Raw genomic sequence first — 19874 nt, forward strand, 5'->3', positions numbered from 1 at the left:
ATGGGAAATCAGCCCGTACGATCCACATGTTGGCCCTGGACGATACACGTGGAAATACATTTAAACCCTTTAATTTGGCATGTAAGATCAATTATTGGTGATCGTCTTGGACGATCCACCTATTCGTCCTGGATGAGACACGTGGAAATGCTTTAAATATTTTTAAATTCGTCCGGTACGATCCATAACTACGCATCATCCTGGACGATCCACCTAATCGTCCAGGATAATCTTCTTTTTTTAACGGTCATCCGTCTTGACTCCTTGGGGCGATCGCTTGTGTCTTATTATCCCAAATGATATTTGATCATTCTGGATGATCCACCTAATCAGCCAGGATAATTTTCTTTTTTTAACGATCGTCCTTTTTACTCCTTGGGACGATCGCTTGTGTCTTATTATCCCAGACAATATTTGATCATCCTGGACGACTTTACTGCCTTTTTGAACAATCGTCCTGAATGCAATTATTGAACCTGATCGTCTTGGACGATTCTATGAACATCCTAGACAATCCGTCCAATTCTTTTTAAACTATGGATTGCAATCATTTTTTCTCAATCAACTCTCCTTCAATCCTTCTAGCACTCCCTATTTCCTTATCACCTTGATTATGGCTGGTGGAAAGCACTCCTACATGCCTTCTAGTAGTTCCTCGAGGGTTAATCTGTACCCTCATTTCACTAAGGAAAGTGACCAAGTTGCCTATCTGAGGTACAAGATGGCGGGGATCACTATTTCCTGTATTATCAACCCGCACATTCTTTCCTATCTTATCCTTGATCTATTTTGTCACACTACTCTCAATTTCCTCCTTATCCTTACTGTTCCATTTAATTCAGAGTTACTATTTGAGTTCTTCTCTAGCCTTTACATTAATTCCACTTTCATCGCTCTTCAGTCCTATGTGAATAGACGACCTATCAAAATCACTTATCAGGACAATCAAGAGCTCCTGCAACTATCAACCATAGGAGATAAACTCCACACCCTATATTTTGATCCTATCTACGACTGGGCTCTAATCACTTTTTACGGAACACCAATACTCCCTTTCACATTGGAGAGTCTAGCAGCTTACTCAAAGATGTTAAGATAATCCAACAAATCCTTCGCACTTCTATTATTCTAAAAACTGGTGATCACATTTATATCACTCCACACCTTTCAATCACCACTTTCTGCATTTTTTCCCGTCGTGAATTTAATGCCTCTTATTTGATTTTTAAATATATTGAGCATCTGACTAGTATTCGTGATTCAGGACATAGGAGGAAACCCAATCCTTACCCTAGGACATATCATTGCCTATGTCCTAGAATCCAAATACAAACTCCAATATTTTTCCCCACCAAACTTTCATCCTACCTTCTACTCAAATAACTCCTTTCACATTCTTTACAGTACTCATCTCCACCCAGGGAACGAGGAAGCTGAGGGAGCTGAGGAGGAGGCAGCTCCTACACCTGTTCCTGCACCTGCTCCGCTTTGCCAGCACTCTCAATTGGATCAGCTGGTGGAGTGATTTGACTAATGGGAGACACGGTTTGAGACCTATGATGTTGTGCAGGAGCAGCAACATATTGAAAATGTTGCTCGCTTTGACTCTCATGTGGCTCACCTACAGTACCAGCACGACAAGGATATAGCTTGGCTTGGGGAGTAGTTTGTGACACTTTCCAGTTACTTTCCGCCACAACTACCTCCACCACCTCCTCCTTCAGATGATCACAGGTCGTCTTTCTTTTAGTCTATTTTCATTGTTTTATTCTTGTCCTATTTTTTAGTTATATGTTATTTTTTTCCCTCCTCCTTTTTGTGATGTCAAAAGGGTGAGTAGCTGTACTGTTCTAATTTATACTTTTTTTGAGTAGTTATACTGTTTGATCTGTTATGTTTTTCTTCACATTGTTTCCATTAAACTACTTTAATTATTTTTGTATTTTCCATCATAAAAAAAGGGAGATTGTTGCGGATCTATTTTCAGGAAATAGAATTTTGATGATAGTAAATACTTTTATTTCTCTACGACTATCATGCCTACTAACATTTTAGGTCCACAAGATCAAATGGTAATTTGAACTAGCTCAAGATTGTGTATATTAAGTCTGAGTCAATTTGTAAGCTTTTCCTTTCCTTGAGTTAATTATAAATGATATGGTTCCTGATGTTAAGTAACCTTGCACACAGACACTTGGGAGAAATTTTACTGTCTGTTTTAGAGTTTTCTATTTTTTCTCACATCGTCTGGGATGATCCACAAATCAGCCTGGACAATTAGTTAAAAATAAAAACCCTAATTAGGGCATCCTGGTTAAGGTAGCCATCATTAAGCGCATCATCTTGGACAATATTCATATCATCCGGGATGATAGGCTCAAATAAAAAAGAATAAGCTGCCAGATCTACTTATGTAACTTTTATTTTTGGACATCGTCTAGGATATCATCCTGGATGATGCAACACAATTATGCCTAAATTAATCTGATAATTAAGGAAAGCAATTAAGGTTTGATTGCTCGATCATATCATCATGGATGATCGCAGGAATGATTGGGATAATCAGTTCAAAAATCTTAGTTGTTCATGGATGATCAAACATCGGCTAGCTTCTATTCAGGGTGATATTCTGGGCGATATTCAATGATTTGTATTAATCATACATGATGATATACTCTCGGCCTGGATGATATGAACAAAAACCTTATGATCATCCCAAATCTTCTTGGCTGATTGAGCTTAATTTGTATTGATCGTACAGTATAATATTTATATCATCCTGGACGATAAAGTTAGTTGTTGTAATTAAGAGCTATTCTTAAGCTCTTCTTTTTAGGACCTCTTGTTCTACCCAAGAGATACTCTTTTGCTATTATTCTGACCTGAGAGAGCCAAGAGGAGAGGGAGAGCAAGGGAGAGAGAGAGAGAGAATCTTATGAGGGGGAGTTTGTGAGGGGTTTCACAAAGGTTGCTCAAAGCAAGGATCCATCGTTATATTCTCCAGTCATTATCCCTAATTCCTTGGGGGTTCTAGAGAGTTTTACTTTAACATCTGATCATGGTTCTCAGCCTACTCCAAGAAGAAACAAAAGGAGTTAGGTTCTCTGCCAGCTTTTGGAGGAAGCAAAAGGATTTAAGTTCTCTGTCTCACCTGGGTTAGTGGAAAGGAGGTTTGTACAGGCTTCTTCGCCTTGCTATGGGGGCAAAAGGAGAGACACTGAGTATAGTGCAATACTCGGAGGGCACCTCCGGAGAGTGGACGTAGGTCGAGTTGATCGAATCACTATAAATTTTAGTGTTCATTATTATTGCTTTAGCATTTAATTTTTGCACTTAAATTTTTATGGTGAATCTTGGTTTTGGTTTAAGTTTATGCGTTTGGTTTAAAACATTTTGACAACTTTGTCAAACTTTTAAGTGGTATCAGAGCGGGATTCATAAAATTTAGTTTTAGAAAACTCTTGAATTTCAATCAATGGCTAACTTTGGTATTTGTAATAATACAAAAGGATAGTCTATTACAAGACCACATTTGTTTGACAATATTCCTTTTGATTTTTAGAAAACTCACATGTATACTTTTACAATCGATTGATTATAGTATGTGGATGCTTGTTAAGAATGGTTATACACCTCCTTCTCATGGAATTAATGCATTAAAACTGAACTTCCTTTTACTGAATGGACTTTTGATGAAAGAGATTTAGCGTAACTTAATGCAAAATGCTTGTACTATTTTTTCTATGCTTTGAAATCGGAATATTATATACGTGTTTCAACCTGTGCAACTGGTAAAGAAATTTGGGATAGATTGTATATTACTTATGAAGAAACTAATAAAGTTAAACAATCAAGGTTGAATATTTTGTTGCATGACTACAAACTTTTTTATATGAAACCTACTGAATTAATTTCTTATATGTATACTAGGTTTACTCAAATTGCCACCTCATTGCATGCTTTAAGAAGAGAGCTAACTAATTATGAAAGAGTCAATAAAATTTTGAGATTTTTTCCTTCTTCCTTTGATGCTACGTTCACTGCAATTACTTACTTGGATCACTCATTTCTTACGAGTAAGGGGTGAATCAAAAAAATCTTTATGCATGTGAGATAAAGAAGGAGAAAATTATGGTGCTGAAGGCCAACAACACGGACACTGATTCTTTTGGGTCTGAAAGTGATGATGTTGCCTTCATCACTAGGCAATTCAAAAGATTTCTAAGGAAGAACAATAAATATCATCAGAAGTGAAAAAGAGGTAAGGATAGAAAACACTTTAAATGTTCTTCTGATCATGTTTGCTATGAATGCATGAAGCTTGGACATGTCAAAACTGATTGTCCTACACTTAAGGATCACTCAAGCAAAGAAAAGGGTGAGGAGAAACCCAAATACATGAAGGATAAAAAGCAGAACCAAAAGGCTTTATGGGCGGATAAGTTGTTGCAACCCAATGATGAATACCATATTTAGTTAATAATGCTTCCATACTTCATTTGTAGAAATGACTCCCCCCACCACTGATCAAAACTCTGTGCATTATAAATCTAGAAAATATATTTTTTTAAAAATGTAAGTACTACCCGAGCATTAGGGAGTTGCAACTCCTTCAATTATTTGGAGACATAATACACAACAAATAAATATTTATGGAATCCATGAGATTACATAACTAGGCCCATCAAATGAAGTCCCTAAACATCAATCAACTCATCCTCTAACATAAGATTTAAGGGCCTTTAATTTCTTCAAATAATATTACCTACTCTTTGACATCGATCATATTTCTTTACATAATCATTAACATCTTTAAATAGAGTAGGCTAGTTCTAAATCCTCTAAATGCTCTCCATAATATAACTTATGGCAATGTCTAATTATATGCCATATTTCCTTCTCAGGAACACATCTTCTAATGATTTGATCATTACAATTTTATAAAGAGATATGTCTCATTACAATAGAAAATTTTAGCATAATGCAAAATTTTTTTTCTTTTGAGTAGATGATAAATTAAAATGAATTACATCACTTATAATAAAAGTTGTTATGACAACATACCAAGGAAATATACTCAAATGTAATGCAAATAGCTATTAATTAAGGAAGAACTCATTAATGCCTTTTTAATGAGATAGATAATCTTCCAACTCAACACTTAAAAGATGATCATCAACTTAGTTCTCAGTACCTTTCCTATCTAAGATTTTTAAATCAAATTCCTACAAAAAATGTATCCACCTCACCATTCTAAGTGTAACAACCTTTTGTGTCATAAGATATTTAATTATAGAATGATCTGTATAAACCAAAACCTTGGTACTAATTATATAAGACTTGAATTTGTCAAATGTAAAAATAATGTCTAGTAGCTATTTTTTTGTTGTGGTATAATTATAGTTAGCAACATTTAAAGCTCAACTAACATAAAACATTACATTAGATTTTTTATCTTTACTTTGACCTAAGATATCACCAACATCATAATCACTTGCATCACACATTAATACAATATGCAATGACCAATCAGGTATAAGAATAATAGGTGTAGTGATTAAATGTTGTTTCAATATTTTAAAGGCATCATAACATGCAGTATCAAACACAAATGAATCATCCTTTACCAACAAATAACATAGCTGTTTTGAAACTTTGGAAAAGTATTTAATAAATCTCCTACAAAATTTTTAATGTACCAAGAAACTCATAATGCCTTTTGTTGAAGTAGGGGTAGGCAATTTTTATATAAGTTGAACCTTTGCCTTATCCACTTCTAGCCCCCTTTCTGAAATCTTATGAACTAACACTATCTCGTGAGCCACCATAAAATAACACTTTTCTCAATTCAACGCTTGATTTATTTCTACACATCTGTTAAGCTTGAAAGTCAAATAATCAAGGCAAGAAACAAAGGTAGTTCCTAATATAAAAAGTCATCCATAAATATCTCATTTTCATGTTCTATTAAATCTAATAAATTAGATATCATATATCATCAAAAGTTGCAAGGGAATTTCCTAACCTATAAGGCATCCTTATAATAGAAAATGTCCCATAAGAAATGGTAAAGGTGGTCTTATCAAAATGATGGCATGTTAGCTTGTCTAACATCTGGTTAATAAATGATAAGAAAAAGGAAACAACCAAAAGGATAACATGTTAGCTTGTCTAACATCTTGTTAATAAATGACAAAAAAATGATCTTTCCTATCAACAATATTTAGCATCCTATAATTTATACAAATTATCCACCCAGTAATTATACTAGTAGGAATAAGCTCATTATGTTCATTAGATAGCAGTCAAGCCACTACTTTTTGTAACATGGTGAATAAGACTCACCCATGAATTATGAGAAATTTGGTAGATAATTCTTTTATCTAACCATTTAAGTATCTCCTTCTTAATTACTAATTTTATGGGTTAGCTCGATCATCTTTAGGGATCAGCTTCTGGAAACGAATTCTCCTCCATTAAAATCTTACACACACAAAGATAAAATGATTCCCTTAATATAAGCTATTATCCATCCAAAAGCTTACTTATCATCACTTAAAATCTTAATAAACTTGCCTTTTTGATCCTCTCCTAAATTTGTAAAAATAATTATAGTTAAAGTAAATTTGCTAACCAAAAATGGAATTCTTAGATGGATAGTAAAGTCTTTATTCTCTAAAATAGCTTCTTCCTCCACATGTAATCTTAAAACTTTACCAAAAGATGAGGTATCCAAATTCTCATACCTCTCCTTAAATACCTTATAGGTCTCACCAATAAAATGAACAAATTCATCTAACTCCTCACTAACCTACTTATCACTCTAAGGTTCATTCAAATTTCTATCGGATTAAAGATCTTCTATGTAGTCTTCAATAATAGCTTCTTCCATTTCAACCTAAAAATAATCCTTATTTATATAGCTAGATAATTTCATGGCCTTAAGCCCATATATAATCACCTTTTGGTCCTAAACTTCCATGATAAGTTCACCTTTTTAGAAATCAATCATAGCCTAACCTATGGCTAAAAAAGGTTTCCCTAAGATAATGGGTATCTCTTATCCTCCTCCATATTTAGAGTAATGAAATCTATAGGGAAGATAAACTTATCTGCCTTCATAAGTACATCCTTAAACACCTTTTAGGATGGGTAAATAATCTATCAACAAGTTAGAGGAGAATGTGCTTGGCAAGTCCTCTCCTAAGTCTAACCTCTCAATAATGGGCAAGGGCATAAGATTAATACTAGTACCTTTGTCACATAGTGCTCTTTTACAAAAATTTTCCAAGATAGTTATTAGAATTGTTCCTTTTAACTTTTCAAGAAGTTTCTTCTTTATAATAGCACTGCACTTCTTAGTAAATACTAGTGTAAAATTCCCCAAGTTTCTTCTTCTTATTAAGGATATCTTTTTTGAATTTAGCATAGGTGGGCATCTATTCAAATGCTTTTAAGAAGGGTATTAATAGGGGTTGTTATTAAATGTAAATTTAAATTATAACAATGCTTAAGGCTTTATCTCCCATAAATAATGCTTAAGTTTTTTTTATATAAATTGGTAAACCACACTATACCCATATATACATGTCGAATCAAGTAATAAAGTAATAGAATAGAGCATCAAACCCACGAGAAAGTATGATATTTACTCTAATTACTAAATTAGATAAAGATAATGAATACACTATATAGATATATTGTTTTAGATTGATGAATATGAATAACATATTTTTTTCATAATGATTCTCTTTTAAATGCGATGTTTTTCAGAGCATATGTATTCCTATATCTCTATCGAGCTTATAGGAACCAAAGATGTCCATTGACTTCCTACAATTATATTAACTCCTTGATAATTTAATATATTTCATACCCTATGCCAAGGTATGACATATATTAATTAAATATTCCAGGTTATGCTTGCTTTCCTCCGTCGAGGCTCCATATTCCACCTAAACCTAATTTTAACTACACATATGGCTACTATGTGCATTAAGATATGGTAACATTAAAAAAATCATTTTAATCAATTAAAGAATAAAAAAATTTCTTAATATTTAATATGCTATTTACATCATCAATCCGAAGCTACAGAATATAGCGAGACATGGAGTAGAATTGGAGCAAACTCATTTTCATTAATACATGATAAGAAAATAATATATAATATATAGATATCACCAGAATGGTTCAATGGACCTCCTCTGCACTCATTCTCTTTACTTACATATTTGCTTCCATAAATACAAACCAAACACTCTAATGATGGAATCAATTACTTATATAAATTTCCTTAGTTTTCACCCTAAGGGAAATTCAGAGAAGCACTTTGAATTCTTTAGAAATTATCAAAGTGATTGAATTCCCTTATAAACACAACACATTAACAATTTTTAGAAAAAACACAAAGCATATATCTAGTGTTGTAGCGCTTAAGAGATCGACACAATTGTGCCTAAAAATGAATAAATATCGCTGCAATATTGTTCCTATTCTACTATGGTGCTTTCTGACATGGATTAGTTACTTAGTGAACAGTCGTGTCACTTTGATGATAAGTCATGTCCTTGGAAAGTTATAACTACTACATCACAGTGTTGCAAACTTTTGAATGTTATGGAGTTGGAAGAGAAATTTTGGCACCGAGACATCATAGGCTGTCATGCTGTGATGTTGAATGACAGAGAACATGGTGCTATAAAACTAAACTTTTGAAGCTATGGCACTGTCTGATAGAGAAATTAGTACTGAAATATCGATATTCTTTCGCTTCAGTGGTCTCTTTGATGGCGATGTGGTGTCGTTGTTTGTTATGACACACCGGTGTTATATGAAATTAATAATTTTGTGTTTTTTCTTATATTTTCCTACACAATAAAATTAAAATAAAACATTTTAATGAAAAATATAATACATAAAATAATACATTATTTACACTTATCAAATTTTCCCAAGCTTAAATACTTGTTTGTCCTCAAGCAACTGAATATATTATAATTCTGATTAAATAATTAATCGAAAAAAATTGATAATTTAAAATTCTAAAAATATAGGATAATACATTACGGCCAAGAAGTAGTAAAAAAGAATAAGATTATATTTTAGTTTGGAAAAAATACTACAAATTACATTAATTAGTCATTCTTATTATTTATTAATTTTTATTTATAGTCTATAGATTTTGTAATTTTTTTAAATTTAAAGTGAATAATGTACCTTAATAATTAGATATGTTTGTAATTAAAATTGTAACTTCATTAGTTCACCATCATTTGTGCTAGTTCTCTTATTTTATCCTTTATGACTTTAAGTATAAGACTAAAATCAGTTTATAAGCTTTTGACTGATACAAATTTTTTAATGTACTCGTCTTTTTTCTGTTCTATTTTTTCCTATTATCTTTTTAGAACTATTTTCATAATTCTTTTACTTAATATTTACTATTCTGTAAGGAAATATTTTTACAATAGTGAATGGTCAAAACCATCTTGATTGTAATTTTCCAGTGAATAACATAAGTTTGGAATTAAATAGTAAAACTTCTTATTCATAAGTGTATTCTTTTCTGAGAAGCTTTTTTTCATGCCATTTCTTAACCTTTTCTTTATAAATTCTTGCATTTTTATAAACTTAATTTCTAATTTCTTCTAGTTCACACAACTGCATCAACCTTTTTCTTTACCATTTTAAAATTATAATTAATATCTTTAAGTGCCTTGAAAGCTTTATGTTCTAATTTAATTGGAAGGTGGAAAGTCTTTCCATAAAATAATTTATAGGGAGTCATACCAATTGAAATCTTATAAGCAGTTATATAAGGCCATATTACATCATTTAACTTAATTGCCCAATCTTTTCTATTTAAATTGACCTTTTTTATGATTCTTTTAATTTCCTTATTATTAATCTATGTCTCACCACTAGTTTGAGGTGATAGCAGTTGCTACTCTATGAAAAACTTCATATTTCTTTAAGTCTGTTTCTATTTTTATTATATAATTGACTTCCTCCATCACTGATTAAAACTCTTTGGCATTCTAAATCTTGAGAAAACGTTTTTGATTAAAAACTTGATCACAATTTGAGCATCAATTTCAGAAGTTTTCACTCTTTCAATCCACTTTGAAATATAGTTCACAATATTAAAGAATATATTGATTTTCATAGGATGACATAAAAAGTCCCATAAAATTCAACCCAAAACATCAAATATTTCTATTTCTAGAACATAATTCAAAGGAATTTAATATTTTTTATAATATTCTCTATTCTTTGGCATTGATCGCATTTATTAATATAGACACTTACATCCTAAAATAAAGTAGGCCAAAAGAATCATACTTAAGGATTTTAGAAGCAATTTTAAATCCTCCAAAATGTCCTCCATAATGTGAATCATGGCACTCCTTAATGATTGATTTTATTTATTCTTCAGGAACACATCTTCTCATATTTTGATCATTGTATGATTTAAATAAATAAGGTTCATCCCAAAAGTAAATATTTGAATCGTGCAAAAATTTCCTCTTTTGACTAGGTTTTAAATCATAAGGAAGTATAGCGCTAACAATAAAATTAACAATGTATGTGTATCAAAGTGAATTATTTACATGAAGTACAAATAATTCTTCAATAGAAAAATTTAATTAATCTCTTCTTCATTTAACATATATATTTTAATAGAAAGTCTAGAAACATGATTAACAATTTGATTTTTAGTACCTTCTCTATCAAAAATTTCAACATCAAATTCAAGTAATAGAAGAATCCATCTTACCAACCTTAGTATAGTATCTTTCTTTGTTAGCAACATGATCAATGTAAATAATTACTTTAGTGCTGATCAAATATGATATAAATTTATCAAAAGAAAAAACAACTTCTAACAATTCTTTTTCAGTTGTTGTATAATTACGTTGTGCAGAATTCAAAGTTTTGCTAACATAAAAATGACATGAAATTTCTTAACTTGCTTTGGTCTTAGAATAGCACCTACGGTAATATCACTTGCATAACACATAATTATAAATGTAAAGACCAATCAAAAGAAATAATCACTAGAATAGTAATGAACTATTATTTTAATGTATTAAACACTTCAAGACAAGGAGAATTCAATATAAATAGAACAACTTTCTCTAATAATTGACATAAGGGTTTTAAAATTTAGATATGACTTTAAGAAATCTTCTATAAAATCCTACATGACCCTAAAAATTTCTGATTCCCTTTAATTGAATTAGGAGGGGATAATTTTTCTTTTCCATGAATCCTTACTATATCTACTTCCGATCACTTCTTTCAAACTTTATTCCCTAAGACAATGCCCTCGATTACCATAAATTGACACTTCTCCCTGTTTAACACTAGATTTACCTCTACACATCTTTTCAAAATTGTAATCAAATGCACAAGACAAGAATCAAATGTAGTATCAAATACTGAGAAATCATCCATCATAATTTCAATACTTTGCTCAATTAAGTTGAAAAAAAGACATCATACATCTTTGAAAAGTGACTGGAGTATTGCACAAACCAAAAGGCATTCTCTTAAAAACAAAGGTTTCACAAGAGCTAGTGAGACTAGTTTTATGTTGATGTTCAGGTGTAATAGGAATTTGATAATATTCTAAATATTCATCTAATAAATAATAAAATGAATGTCTTGCCAACCTATCGAGCATATGATCAAGAAAAGGAAAAGAAAAAAAATCTTATATATTATCTTTAATTAATTTCCTATAATCTACGCAATCCTCTATCCTAAAATAGTTCTAGTGGGTATAGGATCATTGTGTTCATTTGTTCTAATATTTAATGCTTCTTTTTGTGACTTTCATTCCTTATGATAATTTCTCCTGTCATTTCTGTATTTTCTTTCACTTCTTCCTCTTCCAAAAATTTCTCTTTCAACAACTCTTCCTTAAGATCCTCTATTACCATATCTTCTAAATCCGCCATAAAACATTCTTTATTCTTCTCTTGAGGGACTTTTAGTGTTTTACGCACATTAATTTTTACTTCTTAAATTTGTACATCAATCATTATTTTTCTACTAGCTAAAAATGGTCTTCCTAAAATGAGAGGTATTCCCTTGTCTTCTTCCATATCTAAAATAATAATATCAACAAAAAATTGAATTTATTAACTTTAATTAACTCATTTTCTATTACTCCTCTAGGGTTAGTGAAAGATCTGTCAACTAAGTGAAGAGTAACAGAGGTGGGTTGAACTTCTCCAATGTTTAGTCTTTTAAAAATAGATAGTGGCATGAGGCTAATACTTTGCCTTTTATTTAAGAAATCTCAAATCATATAAAGCCGTACCACATAATTAATCTCCAAGTTAAAAGAATGAAATAAACTCCCTAGGTCCTTAAGTTTTTCATGAACTCTTTTTTGGATTATAGCACTACAGTCTTCAATTAATGCCATAATTTCAAATTCTCCTAACTACATTTTTTTGTTTAAAATATCATTCATGAAATTTGCATAGGTGGGCATATGTTATAAAGCTTCAAAGAAGGGTATAATAATAGTTAATTTTTTAAATAGTTTTAAAAATTTTGAGATCTACTTATCTTGATTTTGTTTGATTAATCTCTAAGAAAACGTGATGGTGGTGGTCTCTCTTCAACTCCCCTAATTATTCATTTGGGTTATTTTATAATTTCAGGTTATTCTGTTGAAGATTTATTTTTTCATGCTCAACTTCACCATCATCATTTTTGTGTAATTCTTTATCTTTGTAAAGATCTCCCAAATCTTTCTCTCTTCTAAGTTGGATATTATGACATTGATCTTTCATTATTTTTGTAATTTATCAACCTAGCAAGCTACCCTATTTGATTCTCAATTTTTTGAAGGGCATAAGATTGATTTTATGCTTGAATTTCTAATTATATAAATAATGCTTTCTAAGGGTATTTTCTCATTCCTTTCTTAATAAAGTTATTAAAAATATGAAGGATAACTCTGCGACGCCATATTTTTAAAATTGATGATGAAGTTATCGTAACCTTCTGTCCTTTTAATCTTTAAGTTGTCCAATTTTGTAGAAATTACTTCAACTTGAGTAGTCAAAATTGATAAAAACATCTTAGTCATAAATTTTATCTACTTTTTTAGGATTTACCCTATCAGCAGACTACTGGAAATTATTATTAGTCAATTCATCTATTAATTCGTAAGCTTCTTCAAATGGCTAACACATTAACGATCCTCCAGTTGTAGTATCAATTATAGCTCTAAGATGACCTACTAATACTTTACAAAATATTGGAATAATCCACCAATTAGGTAATTCATGATGTGGGCATTTTCTAAGAATTTCTTTAAATCTTTCTAAACTATAATAAATGGATTCTTTTTCAAACTGAGCAAAAGAAGTTATATGATTTCTAAGTTTGATATTTTTTTAAGGTGGAAAATAGTTAGCAAGAAGCTTATGAGCCAATTCATTTCAAGTGGTTTATAGAGCATGGGTATAAAGAATTCAACTACTTTTTAGTTTTATCTTTTAAAAAAATGGGAAACAATCTAAGTCTTATAGCAATTACTAACACCATTGAAGTTAAATATTGCACAATTTTTTAAAAAATAGGCTAAATGTAAATTGGGATCTTCTACAAGAGTTCCCCTAAACTGAGAGTTTTGAACCATTTGAATGATAACTTATTTTAATTCAAAAGTATTAGCATAGATTATAGGTATATTTTAGCTTAGATGAATTCCATCTACTAAAGGGTTTGCATAATCCTTAAGAGGTCTAGAATAATTTTGTTCTAACTCAGGTTCAGTCAATTTCAATATCTTTTTGAGTTTCCAAATTTTAGAAAAGATTCTCTCAATTTCATGATCAAATGACAATAGTTCCTTTCTAAGGCATCTAAGGCTATATATCTTCAAAGTTTTAGATGTTTAGTCGGCTCTAGTAAACAAGAAAATTTCACTCCCAATGAAACTTCAACTCGCAAACAAGTTGCTGCCAATTTCTAGTCATTTGCATTCAAATGGATGGAGTTAATTACACCTTCTCCGCACTACTTATCAAAAAAGATTCATTCTAGTGTTGACTATTTACTAAGTGGATTGAAGCTAAAGCTTTGGTAAAGATAACTACTAAAGATATGTTAAAGTTCATTTAGACTAATATTACATGCTAATATAAACTTTGAATGATAATAATTATTAATAATGGGCCAAATCTCTCAAAGAAGAAAATTAAGGACTTTTGTTAAAGTTAGGAATTCAACTCAATTGTAACAAATAATGATATTTTGACTTCATTTGAGACAACTTTCTTATTATTTTTCTAAAGCAGTTTTTTAGCATAAAAATTTTGAGTTTAAGAAATATTTGTACTGAAAAGCTGTTTTAAAAAACAATAAGAAAACTGTCCTAAATAAAACCTTTATCTAAAATTATATATTTTTTATTTTATTATAAGATCATTATACTACTAATTAACTAAAAGATACGCAGATTCATCTTATAGTTAAAATGATATATATTAAACCTTTTCGTGGATGACGCTTGCAGTTAACTCTTGAAAAGGTCTAGTGTATGAGTACACATTCCAGGATTCTCACGTTGAAATCATCATGACAACTCATGCCATGTAGATATATGACACTCCTTAACTCCTAGCTAGTTTTCAATTCTAAGGAAGGCTATCAAGATAATAAATAATTTTAGGGTTCAGATAAATGCATGTGTAAAAATTGCTTGAAAATAGTTAATTAATTAATTAAGATAACTTGATATATTAATAATTTTATTATATGATTTAGATCGTAGTACTATATAATGTGTATGCTATTTTTAGTAATTCTAAAAGGTCAAGTAATATACATTACCATAAAATTTATATTGATAATTTATGTACTAATGGAACTATATGATGAAAATAGGACATTATATAGTCATTATATGATTCTTTTCTTAAATAAGTAAATTCAAGTTTGAACTAGTTATATGATATAGCACATAACATATTTTATGATTATTTAAATAATTACCTAATTAAGATAGATGAATCCAGGAGCATATTCAAAATCAAATCTCGGAAAAATTTTGTATTTTACTATACTAATCATCTACGTCGATCAAGCAAAGAGAGTTTTGTCTATAATTTACTAAGCATACTAATCATGTTGTATGATACCAATCATATAGTTTGAATAAACAAAGATGATTATTTCAATGAATCAAAAAATTATAAGAAAACTAGGATTACAATATGAAGAGCAAAGCAGTAAGAAAGTTGTCCCAAAGTAAGGGTTCGTTTGGAACGATTTTTTTCTTGATTTTTAAAACAAAGTTTTAGCAATTTTTGTAATAAAATTCTGTTTTGAGAAGTAATAAAAAAGTCATCCCAAACAAAGCCTAAACCTAATGTTGCAACCCATTAATAAATCAAGTAAAATTGCATTTTTTTTAATTTTGACACAACTTTGGCTTAAATTTACTATGAATTTGCAATGAAAAAATAATATTCAGATCTTATTTACAGACAAATTGGTCACAATTTAATATTGTTATGGATTTCAAACATTTCATGACGGAAATATTCCGTTACAGAATGGCTAATGTTATAGCATTTTTATAGGTCTTTTGATTCGAAATACCTTTGATAATGGTGCCTTCATTTTGATGATAGAGAAATGCTTGGTTTCTGACTCTTTAACTACTCTGTGGACATATTCTTGAAGTTTACATAACCTTATACTATTTTGGCTTTTGTTATGGCTTTCATCGTCATGTTTTAACGCAATTAAGAGCATGGTCCCATCCAGCTCGGTGCGTGCTTTTGGTTTTCGCATAGTTTGATCTCATGACACAGTTCATTTTGGCTTGTTGTTTGAGAGCTTATGCTTCCAACTAAATGGTCTTAGGTTCGAGTCTTTGTGTATGCGTTGTGTGTTTTATTTTGCCTTAAATGACCTAAATGTCCAAAAAAAAAAATCTCATGAACAAATGTACATAAGCAGTTCATAAGGGACAAAAATAATTGCACTTTTTCTCTACCCTAGTCTATCCATCTAATTAAATAGAGAGAGTGAATTTTGAGTTTATATGCCTCAGGCAAATATATCTATTATTTGTTTTCTTGATAAAATATGCTCAAAATTTTATTTCGAACAAATTATCCCTGATTATTTACGAGCTGCCTATTGAAGACCATCTTGGACTAGATTAATTTAAACCAGATGGAATTCGAAACATTTGTTCAAACCAAGTACTAGCCTTTATTCCAACATTAATATCTCCATACTGCCGGTGCTAGGATGCCTTCATTGGTCCTAAGGGTGTCAAAATAGATTTTAGGATCAGATTTTGTTTGTACCCGAAATTGACCTGCTCTTAATACGTCAAATCCAAACCGGATCTATTTATCTAAACAGTTTAAAATCTCGGACCTAAAGCCAACCCAACACGAACTAATCCGCTTAAAGTTGGAATTTTGCATCCTTCAATGGAGACAAGACACGATGTCATGCGATTACAAGAGCTTGTGTATTTCTCCCAGCTTTGCGCACTTCTTAGACCAAATCAAGTACATTCGGTTCAATACTACGAAGGAAGTCAAGTCACGTTCCATTTTGATTTTGAGTGATTCTTCAGCCAAATATCATAAATCTGCCAATGCGAGCTTCGCCTCCTTCAAGCAGCGTTGATGGCAGCTCGCTCGATGCGGCAATGGTCCTTTCTCCCATTTCGCTCTCTTTTTTTGTAAAGTCCTATAAATCTGCCCGGTCTGGGTCAAAACCGAGTTAATTTTAAGTTGGTAGGTTGACCTGAATTCGACCCATTTATTAAAAAAATATCAAAATTTATGGATCCGAACCCGACCTGTTTATTATCCTTCAACCTTGGTCTCCCATCTATAGTTCTCTGACCTTCGTTACTCAACTATGGTCATTCGACTACTATCATCCAAAAAGTATCCTTCAGCCCACCAGTGACCAACTATGGTTCTTCAGACTTCAATCACTATGGCCCAACTATGATCCACTTAACTATTGTCCGACTACAATCCACAGACATTCAATCGCTTGTCTATCACTACATGAAAATAATATATATATTACCGGTGGCATTTTTTGGCAGAAATTGATAATGTTCCTGTTAATTTGGAATTTACCGTAGGTTTTTTGACGAAAAGTTTTTTGTCGATAAAACCCGCATTGGAAAAATCTTTCCTTTTGATTTTTTCTAGCAATCGATCGAGAAATAATTCCGGCGAAGTTAAGCTGCTAAAAATAAATAAATAAGATCATTTTTGCGCTGTCCTACTGGCTGCCCGAGCTTCCTCGCCCGACTGCCCTCCCGCGTAGCCGCCCAGCCTGCTCTACAGGGCTACAAGCTCCCGTGCACTGCTTAGCAGCATATGAAGAGATTTGTACTCTAGTGGTTGACAAATTCTTCAAACACCCAACCACATTGCTGCATAGAAAAATATGTTTCATTTGTTAGTTTTTTATGTTTTATATATATATAATTACATAAAATTAAGAATCAAGTTAAAAAACTAAAATTAAAACTACTAATTAATTTAAATATGAAAATTAAAATTAATAAACAATTTAAAATAAAATTTAATAATTACTAATTAATTTAACATTGAAAATAAATTAAAATGAAGTATTACAATTAAAAATAAATTATTTACTTAGTAATTAATTAAATTTCGAATTATTGAAGATAAAATTTTAAAATAAATTAAATTTAAATAATAATTTTAAATTTATATATTTTTACTTAAATTAAGGAGATAGTTAACTTAAATTATTTTATTTATTTTTGTTAAATCATTTAAATAGTTAAATTTTAATATTTTTTTAAATTATTTAAATCATCCATAAAGCTGAAAAAGGTTTCAAAAATTTGGCCGGAAAAGTATGCCGAAAAGAATCCGCCAGAATATTCCACCGGAGAAGCTGGCTCATTGTATTCCGTTGACCGCGCGCCGGAATTTAATTATTGGTGATTTTTCTATAGTGTATGGTTCTCCAATTACTATTGCTCGGGCATGATCCTTAAGCACCATCTCCTAACAATGATACTCCGACCATTGGTGCCCAACTGTAATCCTTCTGACTTCCATTGCTTGACTACAATCCTTCTAATCACCTTTACATGACTATAATTTTTCTAACCAGCATCACCTCCCAACTATTTTCATCAATCCTCCAACAATTATCGTCTGACTATTGTTCTCCAACCATTGTCACTCGACTATAGTCCTCAACCATCAGCATTTGAATGAAATCTTCCAAGTACTCCGACTATGATCCTTGAACAACCACCATCAACAAAAATATTGACGCACACGCTATACCTACTCAAAAGGTGAATGCATGTTGTTGATATTAACTCTTACTCTTATTTGCATGTTCACTATAAATTGTGCAGAATTAAGATGTAAAATTCTTTACCTTTTTCATGCTGCAAATATTTTGATATTGTTTTTTTGTATCCTATCAACTTTCATTTATTTGATAAAAATAATTTTTGGTCATATTACTAAAATTCTTAATTAATTAATAAATTTTTAGGAAATTCAAGGAGCCGTGGACATATAGAGCATCAGTCTTCTACAAATACAAGAAGCATTGCTCCGAAAAATAACGCTGACAACAGTGACTGCTGCAGATAACCTGAAGAGGTAAGAGAAATTCCAATTCCATATAATATACCTTTCATCTTTTGATTTACAAATTAAATAACTTCTACCCTTTTTCGTCACCGACATATTTATAGACGCCCTCAAATTGGTGGAATAATGTGGTCCATCAGCACTGCAGGTGTAGTAAAAGATTAGGCCGACATAGAACAGAACAAATTGTCGATTTATACATTTAAGTAAATCTATAATTTTAATACATTGACAGAAACTTTACGTTGCAGTTATATATAGGATATATATATCATAAATACAGGATTAGTTAGATATGTATATTTTTTATTTTCTCAAAAAATATGCTTCAAAGATCATCTTAAATAGAATTAAAATTTTTGTACTTAAAAAAATTACACTGCTTTAAGATGCAGTAAGAAAGCTGTCTAGCTCAAATCAAGCTTAACTCAAATGATGAATAACTTTTTGTACATAGAAGTCTGCCATGATTTGTATTTGTTAGAACACAGGTTTGAATCAAGATTCAAATGTTCCCTCCGGTATCTATTGGCACATCACTAGATAGGTTATAATAGCACTAGCAGGGTTTGAAAAGAAGAGAAGTCATAGGTGAAGCTCCCCCAACGTGGGACTGGGATTATAGAAAAGAGCTTGTTGAGGAAGGTATTTCAGGTCGGTGAAATGCGATGGAGAGAAGTTCATGCTGGGAGCTTGCTACGAGGTAGGCTTTGATGGCTCCTATATATGTCATATTAGGAGAAAAAAATCATGGACATAACTTATCAGGGAAGGCATAACAAGAGCAACTAGAGGTGTCAAAAATTGAGCTAATTCACCAACCTGATTTGGATCCGACCTATAAATTTTTTGTTCAGGTTGACCTAGATTGTAGACAAGCAACTATGGTCTTGGGGCTATAGTAGGGCAAAAATGTTCAAAGAACTACAGATGGGCTTTTGAGTAATAGTAGTTTGTTGATGTTGGTTGGGTGATCATTTTATCGTTGGGGTTGAGTAGTGTTTTGATGACGAGGGTTAGGTGGTAATTCATTAGTGGAGATCAGGTGGTACTCTAATAGTTATAGATAAATTTTTGAAAGTGTCGGTCCCTGTAAATATATGGGTTGTTTGGTTGGAATACTTTAGGATGTAAAGTATTCAAAATGTAGGGATTTAGACAACTTGGTGTCAGGTTGGATGAAAAAAAAAATACAAAGTAAAATAAATT

The 19874-nt window shown here is 31.2% G+C and overlaps 1 non-coding gene across 1 annotated transcript; it reads left to right on the plus strand.

The window, feature by feature from the left end:
- Positions 1 to 13305: 13305 nt before the first annotated feature.
- Positions 13306 to 13412, plus strand: LOC114580183. The gene has a single exon (XR_003701503.1). It is a non-coding gene; the product is annotated as a small nucleolar RNA R71 (small nucleolar RNA).
- Positions 13413 to 19874: the final 6462 nt, after the last annotated feature.

Source organism: Dendrobium catenatum, unplaced genomic scaffold, assembly GCF_001605985.2.
Source record: "Dendrobium catenatum unplaced genomic scaffold, ASM160598v2 fragScaff_scaffold_847, whole genome shotgun sequence".
NCBI classification, from domain to species: domain Eukaryota; kingdom Viridiplantae; phylum Streptophyta; class Magnoliopsida; order Asparagales; family Orchidaceae; genus Dendrobium; species Dendrobium catenatum.